This window comes from Mus musculus, chromosome 6 (genome assembly GCF_000001635.26).
Source record: "Mus musculus strain C57BL/6J chromosome 6, GRCm38.p6 C57BL/6J".
NCBI classification, from domain to species: Eukaryota; Metazoa; Chordata; class Mammalia; order Rodentia; family Muridae; genus Mus; species Mus musculus.
Window position 1 is genome coordinate 102,060,988 of NC_000072.6, and position 18,737 is coordinate 102,079,724.

General features: G+C 37.2%; 1 pseudogene; it reads left to right on the top strand.

The window, feature by feature from the left end:
• On the top strand, positions 10,460-11,304 carry Gm7924 (predicted gene 7924; annotated as a pseudogene).

Genomic DNA, 18,737 nt, shown 5'->3' on the forward strand with positions numbered 1-18,737 from the left:
GGACTCTTACAGAGCAACTTAAGTTATTTGTTCTAGAGAATTCCTAACAGAAATGCAGAGTGCCCACTTACTTCATAAAAAATGATATTTGCAGCTTTCGGTAGATTCATTTAGTCTCAATTATAAAATTATTTTAAATTTCATTGTGTAACATTTCAGGAAAAGATCATTTTTCCAAGAAATAACCTTAAGAAGATTATGAAATCAAACACCACATAGAGCTGTCAGATTGGGCCTTTGGGTCATATTGTAATCAAAGCTCTCCTCAGTAAAATCTGCCAACTCACCCCTGCTCTGTGTATACAACACAAAACACCTATAGAAGAATTCTATGCTTCAATGGTAGACATTCCTGGACCCTAGGCCAAATGCACTGGGTAAAATCTCTAAAGAGAGACCTGAGGTCTAGGTATCATATTCCAACTCAAATACCTTGAGAGTTTTGAAGAACCCTCTTTCCTGATGGGTTCCTATCACTGATAAGAGTGTGAGGACCTCTTCTGCATGGCTGTGTGATGGCACTTGGCTAACTGCTTACTGGTATCATGTTTTGTTTTTTACTTTCTAGTTATTGTTTAGAGTTTGGGAGCTGTCATTCACTGTGCTCAACTGTACCATGCACCATCACTTTCTGAAAGTTGGAGTCCTAGGATTTAGATTTAGTTTTCCTGTTAGAACACTCAAACATTTGTTTATTTGTTCACCAAGTTCCCAGGTAATTCTGAAGCTCTAAAAATAACAATAAATGGAAAGATCAAGGCAAAAACTAAATTCTAGGAAAAAAATAGCAAAAGAACATGAAACGTGTTACCATCAAATTCCTTTGTACTAGAGAAAATATCATGTGTCTTCTCCTTTCCAGCAAACACACTCAAGCCATCACAGAGGATTATAATTCAGAAATTTAGGTAGAAATCAAGCTACTTAAAGGAACAAAGTTGTTTTTAATTAATAGTGTGCCTAAAGAAAAAAATAGGGATTGTTATAGACATTCCTTATAGTCAGCTTGACATTAGCCATCAGGGGTTAATTCTTGATGCAGTTTAGGATATTTTTAAAGGAATAAAGTAAGCATATGGTTGAAAATGTGGGAAAGTTGCTGCCTTCATGAAATAAACTCACTGTGAGCTGAGAATTCCATCTCTGCGCCTCAGTCAAAATTGAGTTTGAGTTATGCTGCCTTTTCAGGAATAGGAAAACTATTATTTATCTCTTCTCAGATATGGGTTTTGGCATCTTTTTCAAACTTGCTGTAGAAATTGAGCTGCAGACAGGTAAGCAGAAATACTGCAGTTTCTTATGAAATTTTTGACAGTGGCTTCAGGTGAAATTGAGAACTTCTATTTTGTAAACTCCACATTATTGGACAAAGGAAGAAAACTGCATTAATAAAAATTTCCATCTTAGCAAATGGATAGTTTCCTTCATCTGCTATTTTAAGAGCTTTCTCCTATCTTTTTCTGTGGAAGAGAAAAAAAAAGTAGAGGCAGAGAAAGAAGTAAAAAGTGATGTATAGAAGGTAAAGAGAAAAAGAGAGAGTCGAGAGTTACTCAGTTACCCATACCTATTAGGAATTCATAGAAAACACATGATAAATCTTAAAAGTTCTCGTTTCATGCAAAATTTTACTTTCATGCATCAATTAGGATTTGATATAACTGGAACTACCATAGTCCAGCATGGGATAGAGGTGGCTTCCTGTTGATTTTGGGTCTCATTGGCTTTAGGGAACCTAGGTCGGACTCTCAGCAGAAGCGTAATGTGAAGTGAGAGCAAAGACAAGAATGAAACCTACAAGATTTCAGTGGACACTTAAGATGTGTGATACTCTTGACCGAAGCAGGAATGTCTGAGCTCTTTTGCCAAGAGTAAGTAATATGTTTGATGGTATTTTTCCCCAGTGATGGGAAAGACTGTTTTAGAGTCCTTATAAATTCCAATGTCCAAGCAATTGCCTCCAAATGGGTACAGATGATCTAAGAAAACAGTCCTATGTTCCATCTTTTGTGTCAAGATGGCATTGAAGGAAGGGATCATTTGCCTGGTTCTAAAGTTTTATTACTGTAGCTCATCAGCAGCCTATTTTCACCATGTATTTACTCCCCCAGACTCTCAAAAACTTATTTATTTTTTATTTTATTTTATTCATTTAATTTTTTTAGAATTTCTCTTTCAGGCCATGAATTTGAAAGAGAACAGAGAGAAGTAATGAGTGAATTTGCAGGAAAGTGAATGGAGGGATGTTGTAATTTTATAATAATCTCAAAAAATACAATTAATTTTTCCTTAATGTTAACTTTTTAAAAAAAATAATTTCTTTTTTACTATTTAACAGTATGATTTCACTGGCCTATTCTCTGGTTGTTCTTCTCTAGAGACATGCTGGTTCACTAACAGTATTTTTTTAGCCAGCATGGTTCCTGACATTCTCTATCAGTTACACACTTGACCCTAAGTATCACCACACTCATTCTTGAATATACATTTCCACCACTGCATTAAACCCACAGAAACAAATGCTCCTGCTTTTAATGCATGCATGTCATGCAATTTCCTTGTATTGATCTTGTGGTCAGTTAAATTCTTTTCAGGCTTCCCACACAGAGTATACAAAAGCCACTGTGCTGTTCCTGTAATACTGCACAGCTGGATAATCTAGACTCAAGAGGAAGTCATTATATTGTCATTTTTAGAGTTTACTGGTGTCAAAAACAGTAAGTTGAGGTCTATGTGAAATTCTTAGCTGAATCTACTACAAATACTTTAAGTGGCAGCCACTAACTTTCCCTAAGTATTTGTGAGTCAAACTTTAAAAAACACTCCTTTTGATTTCATTTGAGTTACTGTAGAGTTGACCTACACAGCTAATGTCATGAGTTCTGACTAGAAGCAGAGGGTAATCTTCCCTAAGATGGGGGTCTTTATCTGGTTCATTAACTGATATATATGTAAGACAGATCTTTGTGCATGCCTAAGAATGAATGTGCTGATATGCCAGTACTTCCACATACTAAATTATTTAAACTTTTTAATAGATATAAAGGATAAGATATTTTTATCCTGCTTTACAAGTGATAAAATGATGTAAGTGCTTCCAATTTTTAGAGTGAATATTGACTGATTAGTGGGAATGGAGTGTGTACATGAAGAAAATGAAAACAAGATGTTATAGAGTAATAAATAGGTAACAAAGTTTTCTAAAATTAAAAAAATCTTTCTTTCTTTTTTGTATATATATATTTTTATTACATATTTTCCTCATTTACATTTCCAATGCTATCCCAAAAGTACCCCCATACCCTCCCCCCCACACTCCCCTACTCACCCACACCCACTTTTTGGCACTGGCGTTCCCCTGTACTGGGGCATATAATGTTTGCATGTCCAATGGGCCTCTCTTTCCAGTGATGGCCAACTAGGCCATCTTTTGATACATATGCAGCTAGAGACAGGAGCTCCGGGGTACTGGTTAGTTCATAATGTTGTTCCACCTATAGGGTTGCAGATCCCTTTAGCTCCTTGGATACTTTCTCTAGCTCCTCCATTGGGGGCCCTGTGATCCATCCAATAGCTGACTGTGAGCATCTACTTATGTGTTTGCTAGGCCCTGGCCTAGTCTCACAAGAGACAGCTATATTAGGGTCCTTTCAGCAAAATCTTGTTAGTGTATGCAATGGTATCAGCGTTTGGAAGCTGATTATGGGATGGATCCCTGGATATGGCAGTCTCTAGATGGTCCGTCCGTTTGTCCGTTTGTCACAGCTCCAAACTTTGTCTCTGTAACTCCTTCCAGGGGTGTTTTGTTCCCAATTGTAAGAAGGGGCAAAGTGTCCACACTTTGGTCTTCATTCTTCTTGAGTTTCATTTGTTTTGCAAATTGTAACTTATATCTTGGGTATTCTAGGTTTCTGGGCTAATATCCACTTATCAGTGAGTACATATCATTTGAGTTCTTTTGTGATTGGGTTACCTCACTCAGGATAATGCCCTCCAGGTCCAACCATTTGCCTAGGAATTTCACAAATTCATTCTTTTTAATATCTGAGTAGTACTCCATTGTGTAAATGTACCACATTTTCTGTATCCATTCCTCTGTTGAGGGGCATCTGGGTTCTTTCCAGCTTCTGGCTATTATAAATAAGGATGCTATGAACATAGTGGAACATGTGTCCTTCTTACCGGTTGGAACATCTTCTGGATATATGCCCAGGAGAGGTATTACAGGATCCTCTGGTAGTACAATATCCAGTTTTCTGAGGAACCACCAGACTGATTTCCAGAGTGGTTGTACAAGCTTGCAATCCCACCAACAATGGAGGAGTGTTCCTCTTTCTCCACATCCTCACCAGCATCTGCTGTACCTGAATTTTTGATCTTATCCATTCTGACTGGTGTGAGGTGGAATCTGAGGGTTGTTTTGATTTGCATTTCTCTGATGATTAAGGATGCTGAACAATTTTTCAGGTGCTTCTCAGCCATTCAGTATTCCTCAGGTGAGAATTCTTTGTTTAGTTCTGAGCCCCATTTTTTAATGGGGTTATTTGATTTTCTGGAGTCCACCTTCTTGAGTTCTTTAAATATATTGGATATTAGTCCCCTATCTGATTTAGGATAGGTAAAGATCCTTTCCCAATATTTTGGTGGCCTTTTTGTCTTATTGACGGTGTCTTTTGCTTTGCAGAAGCTTTGCAGTTTCATGAGGTCCCATTTGTCAATTCTCGATCTTACAGCACAAGCCATTGCTGTTCTATTCAGGAATTTTTTTTTCCTGTGCCCATATCTTCAAGGCTTTTCCCTAATTTCTCCTCAATAAGTTTCAGTGTCTGTGGTTTTATGTGGAGTTCCTTGATCCACTTAGATTTGACCTTAGTACAAGGAGATAGGTATGGATCGATTTGCATTCTTCTACATGATAACAACCAGTTGTGCCAACACCATTTGTTGAAAATGCTGTCTTTCTTCCACTGGTTGGTTTTAGCTCCCTTGTCGAAGATCAAGTGACCATAGGTGTGTGGGTTCATTTCTGGGTCTTCAATTCTATTCCATTGGTCTACTTGTCTGTCTCTATACCAGTACCATGCAGTTTTTATCACAATTGTTCTGTAATAAAGCTTTAGGTCAGGCATGGTGATTCCACCAGAGGTTCTTTTATCCTTGAGAACAGCTTTTGCTATCCTAGGTTTTTTGTTATTCCAGATGAATTTGCAGATTGCTCTTTCTAATTCGTTGAAGAATTGAGTTGGAATTTTGATGGGGATTGCATTGAATCTGTAGATTGCTTTTGGCAAGATAGCCATTTTTACAATGTTGATCCTGCCAATCCATGAGCATGGGAGATCTTTCCATCTTCTGAGATCTTCTTTAATTTCTTTCTTCAGAGACTTGAAGTTTTTATCATACAGATCTTTGACTTCCTTAGTTAGAGTCACGCCAAGATATTTCATATTATTTGTGACTATTGAGAAGGGTGTAGTTTCCCTAATTTCTTTCTCAGCCTGTTTATTCTTTGTGTAGAGAAAGGCCATTGACTTGTTTGAGTTAATTTTATATCCAGCTACTTCACCGAAGCTGTTTATCATTTCTGGTGAATTCTCTGCTGAAATTTTTAGGGTCACTTATATATACTAACATATCATCTGCAAAAAGTGATATTTTGACTTCATCTTTTCCAATTTGTATTCCCTTGATCTCCTTTTGTTGTCTAATTACTCTGGCTAGGACTTCAAGTACTATGTTGAATAGGTAGGGAGAAAGTGGGCAGCCTTGTCTAGTCCCTGATTTTAGTGGGATTGCTTCCACCTTCTCACCATTTACTTTGATGTTGGCTACTGGTTTGCTGTAGATTGCTTTTAGCATGTTTAGGTATGGGCCTTGAATTCCTGATCTTTCCAAGAATTTTATCATGAATAGGTGTTGGATTTTGTCAAATGCTTTTTCTGCATCTAAGGAGATGAATATGTGGTTTTTGTCTTTGAGTTTGTTTATATACTGGATTATCTTGATGGATTTCTGTATATTGAAAAAAAAATCTTTCTTTATAAACATAACTATGTTTCCACTATTTGTAGAAATGTTGGGTGCTGTGTAGTCGATGAAAATTTACCAAACACTCTTAGGAATTGAGGTAGATGATAATTAATGCTCTAAGTAACAATAAGGACTGTGTGTAGTAAAAGGCAATCAGAACCACGAAGACTCATATAGTCATTTAACTCTCAAAGTAGACAGAATAATAAGAAAACATCACAAAATAGAAATTATAAAAGAGAAAGGTCACAAAACCAAATCCTATTACAAAATGAGATATGACAAGTACTCATAGAAAATGCATACAAACCTAAGTGATGTGATATTATGGTACTCAGGTCTGGATTGGCAAGAAAGGCTTCACATTGGTAAGAAAGTCAATTGTCTCAGAGGTAAGAATATAGCTGATTATATATGTACAAATAGAAGGTTATTGTTCTCAACCAAGAGTCAAAGCAATCTATGAAGATTTTTAGCTCTCTAGTGCATCTGCTTAGTTAATGGCTTGCATTGTTTCTTCCTTCTTGAGGTCAGAAAATATTCCTTTGTTACTGAGTCTCTTGCTTTATAACAATGACACACCGAAACAAATTATCAGTTGAAAGAATTGAGACTTAGTCTGGCTTCTTGTAGCTCCATTCCTAATATACTTTTTTTTCTGGTATATTATTTCCCATGTCCTTTTGTGGTTTGTAAAATATTTGCACTATGGATATTTTAAGCAATTTATTATGTACACCATGCTCCCTCTTCATGTTTTGTTTTTGTGGTGGTTATTATAACAGTTTGTAGATTTTTTTTTTCTTTTTAAGCGTGTGTGTGTGTGTGTGTGTGTGTGTGTGTGTGTGTGTGTGTTTAGTGTGGTGTAGTGTAATAATATGTGAACTCATATACAGGGGCCTGAGGAGGCCAGACAAGGATGACAAATATCTTGGAGCTGGAGTTATAGGCATGTATATTCTAGAAACCAAATTCAAGTCTTCTGTAACAGCAGCAAGCCCTCTTAACTGCTGAGCCATCTCTCCAGCCATGTAACAATTTCTTAATGATTTGTCAGAACTACTTACATAAAGCTTTCCTTCTTTTTTCATACATTTTTCATACATTGAAGTTTCAACTATGTAATTTCAGAGTCTGCTAATCATTAGTTGAATATTTTTTGAAAACCACACAAAGACTCAACAAAGAGAATTTCAGACTAAGTTCTGTTATAAATACAGATGCCAAGAGATACTCCCAAACTGAATCCCCAGAACACATCAGAAACATCATTCACCACAATCAAGATTAAGTAGGCTTCATCTCATGAATGTAGGGATGGTTCAACATATGAAAATCCATGAATGTAACCCACAATATAAACAAACTGTAAAATAAACTCTAAAAAAGAGTTTGATAAAGTCCTTTTCTTCTTTGTGAGAAAAGTCTTGGAAAGATCAGAGATACACAAGGCTTATACTTAAGCACAATCAAAGGAATACATAGCAAGCAGATAGCTAACATCAAATTAAATGGAGAGAAATTTTAAACAATTCTAAAAATCAGGGACAGAAGATATGAGAGTGTATATAAGTGATCCCAAAATTTTTACCAGAGAACCTCTACACCTGATAAACAACTTCAATAAAGTTTCTGGATACAAAACTAACTCAAAAAAAAAAATTAGTAGCCTTCCTTTATAGAAAGGATAAATGCCCTGAGAAAGAAATTAGAGAAACAACACCCTTCACAATAGCTAAAAATAAAAATATCTTAGTGTAACTCTAACCAAACAAGTGAAAGACTTATATCACATGAACTTCAAGTCTTTGAGGAAAGAAGCTGAAGAAAATATCATAAGGCTGGAAAATCTTCCATGCTCAAATATTGGTAAGACTAACATAGTGAAAATAGCCATCCTACCAAAAGCAATCCACAGATTCAAAGCAATACCCATCAAAAATCTGATGTAACTATTTACAGACCTTGAAAGAGTAATACTCAACTTCACATAGAAAAACAACAACAACAACAAAACAAGATAACTAAAACAATCCTATACAATAAAAGAACTTCTGGTGCTATCACCATCTTTGATTTCAAGCTGTAGAGCAATAGTACTAACACCTCATAGTATTGGATAAAAACAGACAGTTTGATCAATAAAATCCATCTAAAGATCCAGAAATAAAACCATGCACCTACAGACACTTTATTTTTGACAAAGAAACCAAAACTGTATTATGGGAAAAAGAAAGCATCTTGAGCAAATGATGCCAGTCTAACCAGATGTCTGTGTGTAGAAGAATGAACATAGATCCCTATTCATCACCATGCATAAAACTCAAAGCCAAGTGGATCAAGAACCTCAACATAAAACAGGATACACTAAATCTGACAGAAGAGAAAGCAGGGGAACTACCTTGAACACATTGGCACAGGAGACAACTTCCTGAACAGAGCACAAACAGCCCAGGCACTAAGATCAACAATTATTAAATGGGACTTCATTAAACAGAAAGCTTCCATAAGGCAAAGAATACTATTAATAGTACAAAACAGCAGTCTTCAGAATGGGAAAAAATATTTTTTTTCCACTTTTTATTTTTTTTTAAATTGGGTATTTATTTCATTTACATTTCCAATGCTATCCCAAAAGTCCCCCACATGCTTCCCCACCCACTCCCCTATCCACTCACTCCCACTTCTTGGCCCTGGCATTCCCCTGTACTGAGGCATATAAAGTTTGCACGACCAATGGGCCTCTCTTTCCACTGATGGCCAACTAGGCCATCTTCTAATTCAGATGCAGCTAGAGACACGAGCTCGGGGGGGCGGGGGGGGGGGTTATTGGTTAGTTCATATTGTTGTTCCACCTATAGGATTGCAGATCCCTTTAGCTCCTTGGGTACTTTCTCTAGCTCCTCCATTGGGAGCCCTGTGATCCATCCAATAGCTGACTGTGAGCATCCACTTCTGTGTTTTCCAGGCCCTGGAATAGTCTCACAAGAGACACAGAGGGATGATATCTAAAATATATTTAAAAGCTCAAGAAATTAGATACCAACAAACCTAATAACTGAAAATTTAAAAATAGGGTATAGAGACACACAAAGAATTCTTGACAAAGGAGTCTCTAATGGCAGAGAAGCACTTAAAGACACCTTTAACATTTTTAGTCATCAGGGAAATATAAATCAAAATGATTCTGAGATTCCATCTCACACATGTCAGAATGGCTAAGATCAACATCTCAAGTGCATGCTGATGAGGATGTGGAGCAAGGGGAACACTCTTCCATTGCTTGTGGGAAAGCAAACTTGTACAACTACTTTGAAAATCAATTTGATGTTTTTTTCAGAAAATTAGGGATAGTTCTATACTTCAAGACTCAGCTATACCACTCCTGAACATATACCCAAATGATGCTTTGCTATATCACAAGGACATTTCCTTAGCTTGGTTTGTAGTAGCTTTATTCTACTAAAATAGAGAACAATCAGAAACTGAAAGTAATCTAGATGTTCCTCAACTGGAGAATGGATAAAAAAAAATGTGGTACAATTACACAATGAAATGCTATTCAGCTATTAAAGACAAGGACATCATGAAATTTGCAGGCAAATAGAACTAGAAAATATTATCCTGAGTGAGGTAACCCAGACCCAGAAAGATACACATGGTATGTACTCACTTATAAGTGGATATTAGCCACATATAGTAAAGGACAGCCATGCTACAACACACAGACCCAAAGAAGCTAAGTAACAAGGAGGACCTAAGGGAGGATGCTTGAATCTCACTGAGAAGGGGAAATAAAATAGACAGAAGGGGTCAAGGGAGGGAGGGAACTGGCTAGAAGAGGGGGTCTGGGGGGAAACAGGAGGGATCAAGTGTGGGGAGGACAGAGGGAGAGAAAACTGGGATTGATGGTGTTGATGGGGCATCTCTTGGATGACGTGGAAACCTAGGACAATGGATACTCCCAGGAACCTATGAAGGTGAACTGAGGTAAGAATCCTAGTAGTAGGGGATATAGAACCTGAAATAGCTATCTCCTGTAACCAGGAAAAACTCCCAATGAAGGCATGCAGACACCAACCCACCCACAGAACATTTGACCCACAATTTGTCCTGCCCATAAGATGTGCAGAGATAAAGATGGAGCAGAAATTGAGGGAATGACCAACAAATAATCGACTGATCTTGAGACCATGCCATGAGAGAGAGCCTACCCTTGACACTATTATTGATATTCTGCTACACTTCCAGATAGGAGCTTAGCATAACTGTCCTCTGAGAGGCTTTACCCAACCGCTAATGAAAACAGATGCAAAGACCTACAGCCAAACATTAGTTGGGACTTGGAGCTTAGGGAAAGTTGTGGAAGAGGAAAAGGAAAGATTAAAGCAGCCAGGGGGGTCAAGGACAACACAAGAAAAAATTACAGCACTCTCTACCAGCAGAGCAAGATGCCCAAGGAAAGAAGGTCAAGGGGAAGAAGGTGGCCCCGGCCCCCTCCATCTTCAAGAAACAGGAGACCAAAAAGGTGGTCAATCCTTTGTTTGAGAAAAGGGCAAAGACCTTCAGCATCGGGCAGAACATCCAGCCTAAAAGAGATCTAGCTTTGTCCAATGGCCCCACTACATCAGGCTGTAGCAGCAAAGAGCCATCCTCTTTACGTGGCTCAAAGTACCTCCTGCTATTAACCAATTCACCCAGGCCCTGGACAGGCAAACAGCTACTCAGCTGCTTAAGCTTGCCCACAAGTACAGGCCAGAGACAAAGCAAGAGAAGAAGCAAAGGCTACTGGTCCGTGGTGAGAAGAAAGCTGCTGGTAGATGGAACGAACCAACTAAGAGACTGCCTGTCCTCTGAGGAGGAGTCAATATGGGGCCACCACCTTGGTGGAGAACAAGAAGGCTCAGCTGGTGGTGATTGCCCATGATGTAGACACCATTGAGCTGCTGGTTCTCCTGCCTGCCCTGTGTCGAAAGGCAGGTGTCCTACTGCATCTTCAAGGAAAGGCCAGGCTGGGGCGCCTAGTCGACAGGAAGACATACACCACTGTCGCCTTCACACAGGTTAACTCTGAAGACAAGGGTGCTCTGGCTAAGCTGGTAGAAGCTATTAGGACCAATTATAATGACAGATATGATGAGATCTGCCACCACTGAGGAGGCAACGTCCTGGGTCCCAAGTCATTGCCAAGCTGAAAAAGGCAAAGGGTAAAGAACTCGACACTCAATTGGGTTAAATGTACACTAAGTTTCCTGTACATAAATATAATTACAAAATCAAAAAAAAATTTACAGCATCAAATAAACTGTGCCCATAGGGGCTCATAGAGACTGAACCACCAACAAAAGAGCTTGCACTGGACAATGGATGGACCTACACTCCCTACACATATGTAATAGATGTGCAGCTTGCTTTACATTTGAGATTCCTAACTGGAACAGGGGCTATTCCATAACACTCAGGATAATCTCTGTTTTGACTTTGATCACTTTTCTGAGGTCTGAGAAAGTTAACTTTTTCTGTTTTTGTTTTTGTTCTTGGTGAATATTCTTGTGGGCAAAAGTGATGGTTGGAGAGCACTGAAGTGCACCTCAGAGTATACCTTACCTTTCAGCTCTTATGTTAACTCCTTTCATTGTCTAGCCAATGGCTTTCCTATGCAACTCATTCTAACCTTCTCACATTTACTAGGTTCATAATGTTAATGTATACAACTATCATTTACATGAATATCTTGAGATTTTTATGTCTCTGATAGAGTATCTGCTAAATGTAGTGTTTTATGCTGATAATCTTATAATGAGAATCAGCAGGATAAAAAACTCAAAATTTGCAAAACAAAGGCTAAAACATTTTGATCTAGCTAAAATAATAATACTCCTTTTAATGGGAAAGTTTAGATGCACAGGTAAAATCACAAAACAGGTAAAATAATTACAATGATTCATCTTATTTTTTTCTTGGAAAATGCATCAAATATTTTAGCTAAATGGAATTAATTATGAGAGCAGAGAGAAAGAGGACAAACAATGTTGGATTTTTTTCTTATCATATGAGAGACAGGAATTTGAATATTAATAGATTCAGGTCTTCCAGAAAATAGTTTAGTCTCTCAATTTGATACCTCTGATTCTGGTGTCTAAAGATGTCATGCTGGAAATCACAATTTTGCAAAAGCATTCTTTTTGCATGTACAATCCACACATAACATTCTCATTTCATATGTGATATCAGGTGTGAATATGTCCTTCCCCAAAACGTGTCTTCCAGAAATCTCATAATGCGCCCAAATTTGGGGGTAGCATAATTGGAGATGTAATTACATAGGATGAAGTTAAACTATGTTAGAACATGCCAAAAGTTCAATAACTGTTTTTGTTGTTTTATTTTGTTTTGTTTTTGTTTTTGTTTTGTTTTTGTTTTGTTTTGTTTTGTTTTGGAAGAGAGGAAAACCAGAGACACACAGAGAAGAATATATGAACACAGAGATGGAGACTGGATTGGTGTAGCCATAAAGCCAGGAAGGGCAGAGGCTAGGGGGAGACACTAAGGCCAAAGCAAGGTCATTTTTTTTTTTTAGTAATTTTTGAAGGGGCAGGACTCTGCCAAAACCTATCTTGAGGTACTTGTTGCAACAAGTATGGTGCATGTCATACTGTGTGGGAAATACAAGGCATTTTCAGAAGTAAAGTGGAATACATCTAATTTTGCAATATTATTATCTTACTGACTATATCCTCCTACCACAACAGTGATGGGTTTCCCTAATGCTGAAACTCTTACAATTTATTTCTACTTTTCCTTTAACGCTATTATTTTTTAACTGCCATAATCTGATCTATGTCATTCAGATGGTGCCAGTCATTTTATAAGATGACAGGCTATAGTATACTGATGAGTTATAGCTCTTCCCTTAATTGTACGTTGTGCATATTTCCTTTTAAGAAATGTAGTGTGCTATTTGAATATGCAATGGTCTTTAAATAATGGAACCTCATTTCATTCCTTTAATTTTTTATTTATATTAATGCAACTCCCTGGGTCTCTTTCTGTCTTTATCCCTGACTCTCTGCTCTCTGTATCTCTGTCTCTGTGTGAGTGCATGTGTGTGTGTGTGTGTGTGTGTGTGTGTGTGTGTGTGTGTGTGTGTTGTGCGTGTGTTGTTTTGTACTTGTGAATGCTGGTATGCTCAGAAGCCAGAAGAGGGTAATAAATTCCTTGGAGCTGAAGTTACCAGTTATTATAATCCACTTATTATTGTTTCTAGGAACTAAACTCTGGTCCTAGGCTTTTAACTATTGAGCTATCTTTCCAGCCCCTTTTCTTTTTTGTTATTTTCTAAATAACATTATATTGGCTATAATACCTATGTCAAAAACCTCAGACATTTTAAAAACACATCCATTTCTCATTCTTTACATTCACAGAAATGAGTACTGAATATATCCTTTAAACTAATAAGAACAAACATTCCTATTTGTGTATTTCTATGTGCCTATGCCACCATGTTCAGAGGAAAATGTGTAGTTCTCTGCTTCTATCCTGTGAGTCCAAGCAATTGAACACAGGCTACCAGGATTAGGAACAAATACCTTCACCCACTGAGCCAGCTTACTGGTGCTATACTATTTAATTTTAAGCCATTTCTTCATGACCTCTCAAAGAAAGGTTACACACTAATCCATTATCTTTCTCCAGTTCCTAGCTCCAGGCAACCACCAATTTACTTCCTTTCCCTATAGATTCATTTCAGATGCTTCTTAGAAGTGGAATTTTCCAGTGAAATCCAATAAAAAAAATGGCTAGCTCAATGTGTTATAGGATGACTTTGAAATTTGAATTACATAAATAGCCTGTTGTGCTTAGATGTGTTTTACTTATATTAAAATGTTATTATTACTTCCAAAATAATGATCACTAAATATGATTTTAATTTAATCAATGCTTTTTAAATTATCAATGAAATGGTATTATTATTTGAGCTTTAAAATTTCTTATCATTAAATTAAAATCTGTCCATATAACCTCCTTATACTACCAGGTGTATAGATTGTGTTATATTATTTTCATAAGAACTCTATAATCAATAATATATAATGTATGCCATATTACCACTCATCTCATATAAAATACCAATTATATTCAGTATTGTATATTATATGACACATGTAAAAATTAGTTTTTTCATACAATATATTCTGATCATATTTTTTCCTTTTCCCCAATTCTTCCTGATTCTCACCATCTCTATACACTCAACTTCATGTTCTCTTTCCTTCTCTCAAAAACAAAACAAACAACCAAAGAAAATCAAAACAAACTCAACAGATAAAAAATATCAAAGCAGCACACACACACACACACACACACACACACACACACACACACACACAGACACACACACCCCAATCCCCAACAACATGGACTCCAATCTGTTGGACTGAGTGTCTACCTATCTACTAATTCTGGGGATGGGGCTAGCTCTGGAGGATGGTTGATGTATCCAATGATGGTGTATTAGAGAAAACTGATTTTTCATTTCCTTGAGTATTAGCTACAAATAGCTTCTAGGGTTGAAAATTTGTGTTCACATCCCCTTGTTCATGCTGGTGTTTTGACTGATTTGAACTTGCTTAAGTTTTGTGCTGTTATAGTCATGGTGAATTCATCAGTCATGTTGAATCTGAAAGATGATGTTTCCTTGAAGACATCCACCACCTCTGACTGTTATAATCACTTAACTCCTCTTACAGACAAAACTTTCAACCTTAGTTGGGAGGTTTTGCTAAAGACATTCTGTTTAGCCTTGAAGGCTCCAGAGTTTCTCACTCTTTATACATTGCCAGAGGGTTGGGCAATGCATTGGTAAGAATCCCAAATTATACTTTCTCACTGCATAATGTCTGGCTCTGGGTCTTCACAGAACAGTGGAAGGAAAGACTTTATTAGTCATGGGGATGGAGCACACCAGAACATGGACCACTGAATCAACTAAACAGGACTCATTTCTGTTCAAGGAGATTGAAGCAGAAAGCACAGGTCCTCTGTGCTACCTCCACCAGGTCTTCTGGTATACGTTACTGTTAGTTTGGGTTTTTTGTGGGACTGCTAACAGTAGGAATGGGTATGTCCCTGACTCTTTTGCCCACTCTTGGGATTCTTTGCATCCTATGAATTACCTCAATATGAGGGGTTTTGACTTATTGCATCTTGCTTTGCTGTATTTGGTTGTTGTCTCTAGGGGGCCGACTCTTTTCAAAAGGGAAATGGAGAGAGAGTGGATTCAGGAGAATAAGAAATTAGAGTTGGGAGGATCTAGGAAGAGCAGAGACAGGGGAAATCTGTTTGGAATGCATTGTATAAGAATCTGTTTTCAATAAAAAGGAATCCCAGTGAAATATGCTGTTTCAGTAAAAAGGAACTGGCAGAGTGCTGTTGTATGGGTTTCAGTGGACTCAAACAAAGGAATGGAGATAGGATAGAAGGCATATTTAAATGATGTAACAGGGAAGAAGTAAGGGGAACCTAGACTTTGGGTCTGTACCAAGACAACTCTTTTTCATTTTTTATTAAATAAACACAGAATTATATCTCTTCCAGGCTGCTCAAACATTCAGCGAATACTTCTATCATACTAGTCCCTTAAAAGTTTGTTATAGATTATAACTTTTGGATGAGAAATACAGATCAACAGTAGAGTGCTTCTTTAAGAGATGTGAGATCCTAAGTTTAGTACTTAGCATGGAAAGAAACTGCAGAATGCACAGCCCTTGTAAAACACTGAGCTGTTCAAGCATCATGTAGACGAAAGGACAGAAAGTATAAAAACCAGCGGTGGGATGGATGCCTACAAGGAAACAGTATCTTCTGGACAAAACTGTCCAACTGCACTTATAAACTTACAGAGACTGTAACAGTTTGCACAATAACTGTGTAGGATTAGGCCAGAGAAATTCCCAACACTGAGAATGAAATTTGACACAAAATCACACCCTGTTAGTGATTGTTATCTTCAAAGAGGTAGACACTCAATTTTCTGTAAGAGTGTAGACCCTGGAAAGTTTACTATACTCTTGCAGAAGACCACAGATTCCAATAACATTTGGGCTGCACCAATTGGTTTTGATAGATAAAAGCACACAAAGATGGGTGAATGAGGAAAGGGAGCTGGGTCTGGGAAGAGTTGGTACAGGGGCTGAATATGATCTAAATATGACATGAGAATTAGGAAATTCTCAAAGAACTAATAAAATGTTATTTTAAAGATGGCATCTTAAAAGAATAATAATATATGTATATAATAATATTCAAGGATTCTCAGTATAGACAGGAATGCACAGAGTGGATAACATTTGGACTTTGAGACTTAAATCTTTAAATTTAAATGGATCTTGAGCCACTGTAAGCAAGGAGGTAGCTCAGTTTAACAAATGATATATTTTTGTTTAAATTTCACTGCTGTAGCATTTATTTCTTTGAGGTTTTGGAGATGTTATAAAACACTTTGTTTTTAAGGCCTAACATTCTGTCTTTATGCACATATAAAAATACTTTATTTTATAATTTTATTTATTAAGTCATTTGCCTATTGCCATGACTTAATAAATAAAAGTGAGCCATGTTTCATGAATGCCAAAAATCAATTGAGTTGGGAGGAAGAAACTGTACTCTTTACCAACACGGTTAATGTTATGTTTGTCCCAATGTACTGAGCCTTTACTGTGTAGAAAACACTGCACCAGATGTCTCACAACAGTGCACAGTTAGCTTGTGGTGACAGAATCTCATTCTACAGATGAGAAGACTGAGTTACGCAGTCACACAATGAGCAGCAGACAGGAGCAAGAGCTGAACGTCTCCTCCTAAATCTCCATCTGTTCTTTTAATAACATCTCATATAAATATCCATAGATAACATGAAGTTAGAATTAATAGCCTTAGAGTAAAGAGAACCATCGATTACAGTCCCAACCTTCTGAATTTCTTTCCCACATTATATTAGCATGGTGGAAAGTTTTAAACCAGATAAATGCAATCTAGACTAATGAAAGTTTCTGAAGAAGGCTTTGAAAAACAATTTTACAGTTTAAGGATGGGGAAAAGCTAGCTAGTAACTCCCCCAACACATTTATTCATCAGTCATGAGCTCAAACCAACTTATCTTATTTGACATGCATCTCTTCCTCTCTACCCATGCTTGCCGCTCTCATTTCAGGATGCTATGTTGGCCATGGAAAGTAAGGCTCAAAAAGATTTATTATGTCATTAATCAATACTCAGTGCCTCAGAGCAAATAAACCACAAGCACACTGAATTTGCTAGTTCAGTTGTCTTCAGCACTGTCAACCACAGTTCTGAGGCTTCTTCAAAAGGCTCAGAGTTTGTATAGATGCGCATTCATCAACCGAGTCTAAGGCCAGCAAAATTAAAAGGTATGGAACAATAACATGCCACACTTTTCAGGTATGTCTGACCATGCCACAATCTCAGGATACTGAATGGTATAAGTTTATTTTCTAAATATTGCCTTCAGTTTAAGAATATTTTACTAGTTTATACAGTACATCATAACGTGGTTATGAATAAGTAACCGCATTGCATCTACTCCATTCTTAGAAGGCTACTTCCGTGGTAGATACATTTCTCACTTAACTCTGATAAGTGATGTCTGTAATTTACACAACTCTAACACGTATTATGCCTGAAATGCATAGCATTAAATAAAGTATGAAAAATCACCAATTATGTTATTTATATTAAAAAGTGTGAGGCCTAGTGGGATGGTGCTTATCACTAATCCTAATGACCTGAGTTCTAGCCCAAGAACCCCACCTGATGGAAGTAAAGAAACAATTCTTCAGTGCTGTTCTCTGACTCCCTCGAACATCATGGCATCCCTGTGTGTATATGTGCATAAGTTTGTTGTTTGCCTGAGTCGGGACCTTTCTATTTATTATGTAGCTCTGGAGGCCTTGCAACTTGCTATATAGACCACCAGACTGGCTTCAAGTTTAAAGAGATCCACCTTCCTCTATTGTGATTAAAGGTATACATCTGACCTAGATATAAATTTTGGAAATGTATAAAAGTTTCTGGGGAACATAGTATTATTTCCTTAATGGAAGTTATTCCAATTAAACTTTTAGCACCAAGTATTCTACCTGGCACATAATGTATAGATTATTTTGTTATCAAGCAATACATTTTAATAGTTTAAAAACCTCATACCTTTATATAATTTCATATACTCTGTAAAATTCATAAAATCCTCCATCTGAATACTCAAAGGAAGCAAATATGAGGATAAGTGACAGTAGCAGAGTGAATTAGGAATTACAATAGAATAAACACAGAAAAGTGATTGTGTGGACCAGATATTGGATAAGACATGGGACTTAGAAGGGCATTGCTAGAGTCAAGATTTTAGAATTCATAGATGAAATGACATATAGAAGCCATTGTGTAAAAAGTTCTGGGCTAAGAGAAGCACAGATTTAAAGTCCTTGCTTGGCATGTATGAGGCTCTGGGGCAAAGATCTGTAAATAAACAGATAAGGAATGAAGAAGGAAACAGAAGAAGCACTCACCTCACTTCAACCTGAGCATACTCCTAAAGTTTTTACTATCTCATTAAATCCTCACCACCTGCTTGTAAGGTGAGCACCATCACCCTCAACCTGTAAACAAAGAAAATAGAGCACAGAGAAGTC